The 12,030-nt window shown below is 37.9% G+C and overlaps 1 protein-coding gene across 2 annotated transcripts in view; it reads right to left on the bottom strand.

Annotated features, from left to right (window-relative positions):
* LOC107995359 (uncharacterized) overlaps nucleotides 1-12,030 on the bottom strand; it is a 184,122-nt gene that overhangs the window by 70,845 nt on the left and 101,247 nt on the right. The window contains exon 6 of one of the 2 annotated variants that reach the window (XR_009830848.1): nucleotides 11,658-11,936. The exons of the other annotated variant lie outside the window; for it this stretch is intronic. The gene's annotated coding sequence lies outside the window, so the exon portion shown is untranslated. Of the gene's footprint in view, nucleotides 1-11,657; nucleotides 11,937-12,030 lie in introns of those variants that run through there. 2 annotated transcript variants of the gene reach the window in all.

Raw genomic sequence — 12,030 nt, 5'->3', positions numbered from 1 at the left:
AGAGAGAGGAAGACAAAGATCGAACCAACGGCATAATTACGATTAGGAGGTCGAAGTGGATGAGCGAAGGGGTTGGAAAGGTGCTCCCGCGAAACGTTTTAGTCAACTACGAGATATCTCGTCGACTTGTCTATTTGCGCGCGTGTATTGTAGACGCCAGTCGCCTGAAGCTCATACTATGTTAATTAAGCAGGCTCGCTTACCCCTCAGACGGCCGCGCGTTTTCCAACCCCCTTGACACCAGTGACGGCTCCTGCCTTCCTGTTTACGTGCCCACCGACCAAATTACGCGCGTCGCGGTAATTTCTAAAATTTGTCCCACGGCATTGTGACACGGTCTCCGACCGTGGCTTTGGTCATTCCGTCAAAGGGGGATGTTTTCAGGGATTTCTCGACGGAGGATGGAGTTGATTAAATATCGAGGATGAGGCGAAAAGGGGATCCTTTTGATATTGGATACGTACGTGATTCGAAGTTTTGGAGAAATTTTGGAGGCGATCTTGTGTGAAAGTAGATACGAAAAAGAGAAGAAACTTGCCTTTGATATATTGGTAAATAATTTATTCAAATATTTAGGTTTTAATAAATTGGTTTTATTTGAGGATTGTTTCTTTTTGATTTTAAGAGGATGCGCTATACACGGATGTAATTCATTTATTTGAGATTGAAACTTAAAAAAAAACAAAAAAGAGATTCAAGGATTCGAATTCATAAAGATTTCCCCTGTGTTTAATATACAATACAATAGATACGAATGATAGCACGGTGAATTTTTAATGATTTCCCATGTGTGGTGTGCACTTACCGTACACCATTGTGTTCTGAAATAAAAACTCCTCTTTCGTGTTTTGTTACACTTCAGAAAAATCATAAGTTTTATATATATATATTAGAAACTGGAACATTGGAAAAGTGAGGAATTTCGAGCAAAAGGCTATAAATATATCTTGAAAAATTTTTCAGTAATTATCGAAATTTATCTCATTACTCAAAACTATAATATACCAAATCTAAATTAATATAGAACAAACAATCTATATTTTCATCCTTCTAAACTATCCTCCACTCAGAAAGATACATTTTCAATTAACTTTTTTTACAAAAGAAAAAGAAAAAGAAACACGAATCGCATCCATCGCATCCGGGAACATTATACACGAATAAAATTCCAAATTGAAATCACGAAGTCACAATTCCATTAAAACGCGTTACAAATCCAATGGAAATGGAGCCGTCGGGATCGTTAGAAACAATGGCCGAGGAGTGTTTCCGCGAGCTTCCTTCGCGCTCGCTCTATTTACCCGCGCCAATCCCATCATCCCCCTCCCCTTGAACCACTCTCTCGCCGAGGGCGTTCAAGTGGCTCGAAGAATTATATAAGACTGGTTGGAATAATTCCCCCTCCGCCCGGGAGGACCTCGTTTCCACGTGTCATCCCCATAACGCCGGCGAAGTTTAGTAGGTCCAAATCCTTTAAGGAACCGTATATAAAACGATTCTTTTCTCCCTCTGAAAAGGAATCGCATCCCCCTCCTCGTCGAAAGGAAAGGATTCGCATTTTCCAACCACTCACGATGTGCGAGATGTAACTGTGGCCACGAGTTAACGATCTGGGAACGGGCCTTGGCGGTGAACTTTCGAAAAACTTGGGTATGATTCGAGAGGAAGAGGAGATGTACAGGAGAGTTTCGGGAGAAGTTTAAATTTGATTAGGATCGAAAGAGAGTCGTGGCTGTGAATGGTCGAAGTTGTGAGTGAAACGGGGTGATTCTTTTTTTTTTTCTTCTTTTGAGAATGTCATTTTCTTGGAAAGATGTATATGTATATATACGTGTAATATATTTCCAAATGGAGGAAAATAAAAATGGATGTCTATATGGGAAGAAGTACATGGAAAAAGTTCCTCTTTGAATTCCCTTTTAACGAACATTGTTTGGGACAGTTAATCCGAAAGCGATTGGAGTAATTGCGGCTATTATCATAAGTTTCCTGAAGTTCGTTGAGTAAATAACGAGCGGATTAGAATTATTGTCGAAGGAGGGTGGGATGGTAATAAAAACGATTGAGTTTCGGCAAGTGCTTCTTAAATTTTAATGATACGTTCCTTCTTCTTCGCGCTTTATGACGGTGTAATTAATCCGATTCTCTCTCGAATATCTCGACTCGATCGATCAACTTAATCCCTGTAACGAATAAATTGCACAGATGTGGTTTTCAACGTGTTACAATGATTCACACGAATCTCCATTATCGAGTAGAAAGATAGCGTGATATATAGAAGTAGAGTAGAATACGACGAGTTTGTCGTGGGATTAGTTTAAATACAATTAATATCGAAACTTGAACACTATAAATATTTGTATCAGTCATCAGACAACACTCACAGAAAGTTTGTTTTTTCCTTACACGATTCGAAAAATTTATCTGAATAACACGCCGCTATTTAGGCAACTTTCACTTTAAACGCTGTCTCCGAACTGCCGTGCAGAAAACTCGCAGCCCCAAGAACTTTCCGTTTGCCCTTAAGAGAACTTACCTCACACACGCGCACAACCACAGCCCCCATTCACCGTTTCCCTTCGCTCTTTCCCTATGTTCTCATTCTCGAAACGACGCTCTTTCGACGTTTCTCTCTTCTTCCCAAGAAATTCCCCCTCTCGCCCCTGAACAGATTCACATCGTCGATCTGAATACAAGATAAATTTAAAGTCGTCAAAGGAAATGTAAATACGCACGATCGAGACTAGTCTTGCTTGGAATCAAAGAGACCAACTCTTTATTTATCCCACTTTTCCTCCCATTCGCTTCCCCCCTATTTTTTCGAATGTTTCTGAAAAAAATTCCCTCTCGATAAATAAGGATTAATAATAAGATTCTTTTAGTTCGAGAATTTATAAGAAGGAGTTGCGAGAAAATGGCGTGTAATATCGTCAGAGGAGATTGAGCGGGGGGTATTGAAACATGCAACGCCATTTCGAACGTTGGAGGGGGGGACATGATTTATCGTTTCCCTTTTTGTTCTTTTTCGAGAGAGAAAAAAAGCTGTGCTGTATATACGCGAACAAATGATTCGTCCATATTTACTGGAAACTGTTTTCCAAGTTTCGAGCGAGTGTCGAGTACCCCTTTTATATTTTGCAACATGTCTTCAGATTCCGAGAATTCAGAGCGAGGGAAAGAATGGTATAACCGTTATAATAGGTATTTATGATCGTGATATTTCTTATACGGTCTCTTCATTCTTTGTAGGTAAAAGTTTTCCATGTAAAATAACGTTTTACGGTTTTTCTTTTTTTGTTTTTTTATATGTACATATATAATGTTCTCGTATTTCGAAAACTTCCGTGAATTTTCTTGAAGAAGAAGAAGAAAAAAAATGAACGAATGATGCTGTTGCAATAACAAAATTTCGCGAAGATAAAACGAAATATTTTGTTAGGTTTTTGAAATATTTTTTCAAGAGCTAAAATTCCAAGAGAGACAGAATGATATCGTTATAGTAGCCATTTATCGAGATTGAATTTCTTATTCTTCTCATTCTTCGGTATACAGCTTTAGATACCGTTTCCCGAGTGTCAAGCAAAATAAATTTTGCATATCCAAGTTTTGTGTATTTTGTGTATTCTTTGAGGGACGAATGAGAGAATACGGTGTTGTAATAGCTTCGTATTTATAAAGTGAATTTGTAGAATTTTTCTATTTCCCATACACATTATTTATACACGGTTTTCTGAACTTTGAGAATACGAAATATCTTCTTAAATTTTATTATAACCCCCTCAGAAATACTGTACTTTATTTAAGAATAAATGATGTCTCTCTTACAATAAATTTACAATTACTTTCATTTCGTCAAATTACAGTCTTAAACTCTTTTATATTTAATATAGAATACATCTCAATTTCGAAATTCCATCTTCGACCCATCCTCAAGTCCACCAAAAATCCACCAAAGAAAGAAAGAGTACACCTCTTTTCCTGACCAAAGGTCGAACCTCGAGCTGGGTAATCACGCGATATCGAAGGATGGTTCGCATCCCGGGCGAAAGAGAATCTCTTCTAATTTTCGAAAATTGCGCTACCGTGGAACGTGAGAAATCTCTCCCTCGAAAAGAGAGAGATGTTTCTCCTTGCAAGAAGAAAAAAAAAATAGAAAAATAAAGCGATTCTTCGCCCTCGTCATGGAATCGTTCCACGAGAGAAGAGAAAATAGATAGCCTCTGGTCATTGCCTTTGAAATATTTCGCGAGAACGAACGACTCGTGCCATATATGTCTCGTGCAATGTGAATCGAGGGTAAGAATAAAAGGATAGCGAATCTACGATGGTCGAAAACGCCCGGCCAATAAGCTTAGGCCAACCTCCCCGCAATTTCGTCCTTATTTTATCATTGGCCCTGCCTTTCACACATCGACCTGGCCAAATTTTCTACGGATCTTTGACCCTTGGTCGTTAAGGATCAAGATAAGATCTCGTAAAAAAATTGGAAGAAAATGATTTCTTATTTCTTTTCCGTTAACCGAGAAAAGGGTTTATCGTTTCTCGTGTAAGGTGATTTTTTGGCTAAGAGATATTTGCTGTTTTTTCTTTGTGTTTATTTGATATATCGAGTGGTATTATTGATGAATTTCGTATTTTGAATTATTGATCTTATATGTACGATATAATAAATTGTTGATGGATTGTTGGATGGATAGATAGAATTTAATGGTTTCGTTTGATTATTGGAATTGAAATTGAACAATGATATTACATTTAGTAGAATATAGATATTTTTTAATTAATTTATACGATCCATTATTGATTTTAAATAAACTATTAATAGTTTCCAGCTACGGGCAAAATTTAATAATGGAAGTTACGAGTGAAGTTACTTCGATAATTTATTCAAGATATAATAATAATCTGCAAATAATTATAATGGCAAACGGGTTACATGAAAAGTGTATAACCGATTATAATTATAAACTACAAACAAATGTTTATTTTAACAAGTGATCTTCCTCGAAGCAATTTAATTACTTTATCAACTTCGGTTCAACTCCGTCGAAAATTCAATTCCACTTGCATTCACTTTTCTTATATTTTTGCATTGCAGAAATTTATATTCATATAATCATCGATCAATTCGTTTTCATTGTCAACGCGTTTCTCTCGATGTCCATCTTCCTCGACAAATTCCTCAAAAGAAACAGGTCTCGAAACATCGTATCTAAACCCAATCGCGTATCGCACGCATTGCGGAAGATTGCTGGTTCATTTTCAGTGAATAACTTTTTACGAGCGATCCGATAAGTGGCGGATGACTGTTGGGGGAGGAGATCTAACGAACGCGATAGATGAAAGCTGTCGATGAAAGCGGAGGTCGTTCTTTATCGCGGGGGTGGAGGAAATACTACCCTCGAACGAAACAGATACCGCGTCGTTTTCATTCTCGTGGAAAAGTTTCTACACAAGAGTCTCGATACGCAAATATCCCCTCCTTATCGATGTAACTTTGTCGAGGATGTTGAACGACTTGGGGCAAAATTCACCCGAGGGGCTGTTAAAGGGGAGAATAAAGTTTCGGTAATTTTTGTCGATTAGTTTTAAATGATTGGATTCTGGATTGGATGGAAAATACTTTGCGAAATCTTTACTCGTCCCTTGTAAAAAATATTGAAAAATATTGTACATTCAGAGATGAAAATATATTCACGAACGTACTCTTCAATATACTGAAGTTCCGCCCTAATTTTCAAATAAAGTTCATTAAAGGTCTATCCATTAATTTATCTACCCAGAAAAAAGAACGATGAAACTTGACCCACCTCGAAGAATATCGATCTAAACGAGCGTTAAGCCGAACGGAATCCAGTCGAAATCTGACGACGTAGAGAATCGTAGAGCGCCCTCAACCGCCTCGTATTTTTCTCCCCATTCCCAACCAACCAGTGTCGCGTGGATTCAACCTATCCGTGGCACAATTTCGTGGGAAAGGGGGAATAATAGAGTGGAACCGTTCAAAAGTCCCATAAATTCTAGGCAAACGCGTTTTCCTGGGCCGAGGATGGCGCGCAGGATGGCACGAGTTGACGTTACTCGTAGTTAAATATATATATATATATATATATCAAAGATAGGTTGGTGCTGGTAATGGCGATGGTAATAGTGGTTGTATCCACAGAATTCTATAGAGAGGCGAGCGAGTTAAACAGCCAGGGGCTAGCAATCCTCTGGCTGTTAACTGCCTTCACTGCGTGCAGGCCTCGGAGCTCTTTTCGGCGCTCCCGTTCAAGGATAATTCACCACCCTGTGTACACTGTGCTAGACTAATGATTCTGACTGTGTACCAGCTAATTGGCTAACGATCGAACTTGGGCTAAGATTCGATTGATCTATCGTCAGGAATTGGCCAAGATTTTAATATAGTCGAAGAATAAGGTATTTCAATGATTTATTACTCGATTCGATTGTAATGGTTACGAATAATTTCGAGCATTTTAATAAATAATTTGTAACTTTATTCGAAATTTTTAACTCGGTTATTATTTTTCAGTGTATAATTCTGCTTATCGTTGATACGATGATATGTTCTGTTGGTATCTTTATTGGATGGATCTTTGTAATTGTTTAATGTGTATTATAAGTAATAAGACAGGCATTGTGAAGCACTAGTGGAATAGTGGCAGTTAAATAGACGAATATAGTATTAGACAAGTAGAATGATGCAAGCAGGTTCAAACAAATAGGCGTACACTAATCATTGTTGGGCAAATAAATTAACACAATCAGTTAGACGGTCAAAACAATGGACTACTGGATGGATGAATAAATAATATAGGTCGGTTATACGTAATTTCGATCAATCCTCTTTGTTTCTTCCATTAAGATTTTTAAACAAAAATTTATTGATTCTTCAAGGATCGTCTGTGATTCGAAGATCTTGAAGAAATTGATAATAACAATTTTACAATGATTTTGTTATAATCGATAATTAAATTCGAAACTACTTTTTACATTAAAAAGTAGTCTCTCTAAATTATTTTTTTCAAAATGCATCACACATAAGTGCAGTGAAACCACTTTAAATTTCGATGTGAGATAACTCATCTTCTGTGCCACGATGGGGAAAATATACACATTATATTCTTGATGGCTTTCAAAAATAAATGACACGATATTGCGCACTTATCTTACCGCAATAAAGTGTATTATCATAAAATTTTCATGGCAATCCTCGAAAAATGTATGATAATTTATATTCACTTCTGAGAATGAAGAAATGTGAGTAAAAAGAAGAAATGTTTCATATCGTTAGTATGAACGTTAAATATCCGTTTAAATATTCTTAATAATATTTTATAAACGAATAAAAAATATCAATTCATCGATCAAAATGAACGAAGAATAAGATATCCGAAATAATAATAATAATTTAATCGCCTGTAACATTTCTCAAAACCGATGAAAATTTTTCTTTTTAATTCCAACGAAAATTTAATCTAATAATCACGCTTCGCTGAATTCACCATCGAACCACACATCCAGCTTCCGTCCTTCGTCAGCCAGATTTATTCGCGCAATGCACATGCACTTCCTCCGCGCCGGCACAGGAATTTCGGACGTTGGCCTGGTCGAAAATAATGCATTTCGCGTCTTCACATTGATATACGTGTTTCCACGTTGTACACTCTGTCTACGCTTTCGCGCATAGGCGTTACGTGCACACACTGGGCTGGCAGTCCAGTCTCTTCCCGCCTCCTAAACTGTTCATCTACAACTACAAGTTCCCTACAGGATTGAACACGAGTATACTTTACAGTTGGGCTTTCGTGGAACGTGAAATGAATCACTTTTCGATTGATATGGAAGCTCGGAAGATGGATGTGTCCGAAAATTGTTAAAGTTTTAATAGAATTGGTATTGCTCCTTTTCGAGGGCAAGAAAGTTGTATATAATGTTAATGTAAATAGATTAAAACGAAATGGATTGTAATTATTTGAAGTTTAAGAGAGATTATTTAATTTGTATTTTTTATATCGTAATATATTAATCATCTTTATATGGAAATTATCTAATAATCGAAGAATTAAGGGGATGAAAGAAAGAATGTTTAAAGATGGAGACACAAACACGTTGTGGAAGAATAATTTATACAATCTCGCAAGAAATCTTTATCCATTCCTAAAGAAAAAGATATTCGATGATAAATAATGAACTTTTTAAAATTTTTTTTAAACAAATTAACGAACGTTGATCTTTAATCACGGAGATTTTTTTAATAAAAAAATACGAGAATCAGAGATCGAACGAAATATTTCTTCATACGATTTAAAGTCAGAATTGCAGCAAAGCATACCGATTTCAATGGCGCCGTGCTATGAAACATGCTTGCGACTCACGAAACGTAACCAGAACCAGATGAAAACATCCATTGAGAAAACGGCCCCTTAAGACGCCTCCTCCTCACCCAAGACGAATATCCTCGATGCAAACAAAATCCACCGCATTCAAGCGGAACGTTTTACCCGGGGTTGCAAGTTCGACTCGTTCAATATTTGCGCAGAATTGTAAGAGATCCGGTTGAAAACACTGGCCGGCCGTTTCGTCGTCGTGCGAGTTGTACACAATACCTCTCTCGTTGAATGAGAGAAGCAATGGAAGAGAGAATAAAAAGGAAAAGGAGAAAGAGAAGGAGGAGGAGAAGGAAGAAGAAGAAGAAAGAGTGGAAAGAAACCGCGTAATACATCGAACTATATGCAACCTTCGCAAACAATCGAGGTTTTCTACGGGGACGTTAATTGCGAGGGTTCGAAGGTCTGCAGAGGGCTCTTCTCTTATTGCATTGCAAACTAAAGAGGAAGAGTTCAACGACCGATCATCCTTAGTCAGACATCGACTGCCTTCTTCCCCTTCCAAGTGACGAACTTTGGAAAATGGAAAAATTGTTCTATCGATAATTGCAAATTATCGAAAAGAATTTATTATACCTATTTATTTTCACCTTTTCAACTTACTCTCATCCAAATCGAGATCTGAAAATATCACGAGAAGCTAAAAAGAGGGTGTAACGTTTGCTCATTTCGAGATAGAGAAAAAAAAGAGAAGATTGAAAGTGAAACCAATGTATCTCATTATAAAAAAGACTTCTATTCCAAAGATTTCGTTTCAACTATCGATCGATACTTCCCGCTTAGATTGTTTAAAGAGTGGGCGTTTAAGGATAATATGGAACGACGAGGGAAGATCTTCGAGGATGAAGGAGATCGGATGGTTTCCAGGATGGTGTACGGAGGTTGGTGAAATAGAGGCGCAATTTCGACGGCATGGAAGGACTAACGGCCTCGACTTAATCCCGACATTAATGCTAAGGCAGGCGACCATCCATTTTGCACCTACAAACCGCCTCGATCCTGTACCTGTCCATTCTCTATCTGTCTATCTATCTATATCCATCTCTGTTAAGGATCGGGGCACACGATGAAGTTTGCCTCGACACGTATAACGAGACACATGTTTGCTGACATGCAGGTCTTACACGATTGAATCGAAATCGAATATTCCGGGATATCGTCTCTAAACAATATCGACTGTTCTCTGACACGAATTTCGAGAAAATTCTCGAAATTCGTGAAAAAGCTATCGGTTGCTTTATCGGATCTAGTCGTGTTGTAGTCGTGGGAGCGGCAACAACGCGGCGCAAAAAATTCTAGAACGACAGATTGCACAGACTCGAACACCATTGATGAAATCATTACACAGATTATCAACGTGTCGTTTAATTTATGCATTTTCTCGCATTTCGAGAAACAAATAAACCAACGCAACATAGATAGATAGTTCGAATAGGCTCGTCTTTGGAAGAAGATAAGGTGAACAGGTTTGATTACAACGGATGATTCCACTTTATCCACTGTTAATATACGTACTGACGTGACAGCAAGTAATAGAGCAGGGATATCAGTTTGCTGTATCGGTTTACGATCTGAAATCGAGCAGAAAATCCGGCACGGGCTTAGCTAGCCGATATATAACCAGCACGCGAATGCTGTCGGCCGACGCTGTTTACATAGAAACTTATCATCAGGAACGTATCGCTTCTCTTACGTTTTCGATCCCGTGGAACGAAACGAGAGGGAAGCATCGGTGGACGCATCCACGATTAAAAGGCCTGTTCTTCGTTTGTCGGACAGCGAACCCGGGGAAACTTTTTTCATTTCGGCCTCTTGAACGTCTGGCGGACGGGAGTGGAGTGGCGACACGTGTGCTCGAAATCTCGAGCACGTCTCGAGGGCATGGTTCGATGATGATTTTTCTTCCGTGTAATTATTCGCCGTATTGTCCGCCTTGGTTAATGAGACTTGATTGGAGAATTATTCGTTGCAACGAGTAAACTAGAATTCCATCTCTTGGAAGATGAGAAGATAAGAAAAAGAAGAATAATTGATTCGATTAATTTTTGTTGCGATCTCTAAAAACGACGGATTACAATTACAGTTTAAAGAAAGAGGTTTCGAAAATCTAAAATCTTGGAACTTTAATACAATCGAAAAAGCTCCAACTTCTACTTTGGAACTTTAACGTAAAATCACTTTAAAAATCTCCTAGGAGTCCAAGCTTCTAATTTACAATTTTAATATTCTTCCTGAAATTCGTGTGATTTTATTTCACTTTTCAAAAATTCGGAAATAATCAACCTGCATCCCTCTCTCTCTTCTCTCACTAAATTAAAAAACTAAAAGATCCAATTTCCTTCCAAATTCATATTCTCTCCTCACAAGAATTTTTCACGGATAGTAACGAGCTTCTAAGCTAACTCTCTCTCTCTCTCTCTCTCTTTTTTCAAATTCTCAACTACCACGGAACACGTAGTGATTCCAAACTTCTGGTCAATATAGCGTGTACAGGTGTGAAGAAAGAGAGAGAGAGAACGAGATAGGTCGTGGCCCTGATCTGTATTCCATGAAAGTTCACCAACCCCCTTCCACCCTATTACACGTGGACGGTGGTAAGAAGGCTCGCTTTATTTTTGACCACGTGCCGAGATAGTCGGAATTTCATTTCACGATGTTCACCCTGCGGGTGGATTGTTACGTTTCTCGAGATCGAGAGATTATTTCTCGTACGCGTCGGCGAGAAATATTACGCCATGCAAGAGATTCGTCCCCTCCTCTTTGCCTCTCGTGTTTGCGGCCACGCTTTTACAACTACACAAGCCTTTATACGTTACATTTTCTTCGCGACGTTTATGGAGATGTTCCAGTAGGAAATTTTTAGTCTGGAGGGAGAGAAAGAGATTGAGATCGTTTGGAACGCGGGGCGTATTTGTATATTGCGAGTATAGTGTAATATTGTTGCGAGAATGGGAACGAGAAAAGAAGAATTAATCATATAGGGTTCGAATTGTGGTGAATCGTGAGCAAAATTTTAAAATTAGGATGTTTCAATGTTTGAAAGAAAAGAACAAGGATAATAATTTCTATTACGTTATTAGCTTTTGTATTATTTTTTTGTTGTTTCTTCTTTTTCAATTTTGTTCATCCTCGTGTACTGTTTGAATTGAAGAACTCAAAAATCCAATTCTTCTCGAATTTCCCAAGGAAAATTTTATGAAAGTGAAAGAATTATTAAGACTATTTAAAATCAGCGCAAGAATGTTTTAAAAGGAAAGAATAATTCATGATAATTTTTAAGGGATACGATTATTTTATTCCACATATTAAGAAGATTTAAAGATTTTTTATTCGTGTAATTTTTCCTTTTTCTTTTTCTTCTTTTTAATTTTGCGTCCATCCTCGTGTACTGTAATTACTGGAAACAATCAACCCATTTCTGTCGAATTTCCCAATCCATTGATCGACTAAATTCTCCCAACAAATTTCGCCTCTTCTGCATCCGAGCATTTGTAAATTCTTGTTCGATTCTAGTCGGCGATCCCCTCGGCTGTTAGGCGGCTAAAAAAGGAGATTATTACGCCATAAATCCGTACAGGATTCGCAATTTTATAGAAGCGGTTAAACGCATAAAGAGGCAAAGGAGTGGGGAGAG

The sequence above is a fragment of the Apis cerana genome, linkage group LG8, assembly GCF_029169275.1.
Source record: "Apis cerana isolate GH-2021 linkage group LG8, AcerK_1.0, whole genome shotgun sequence".
NCBI lineage: Eukaryota > Metazoa > Arthropoda > Insecta > Hymenoptera > Apidae > Apis > Apis cerana.
This window is presented reverse-complemented; position numbering and strand designations above follow the sequence as displayed.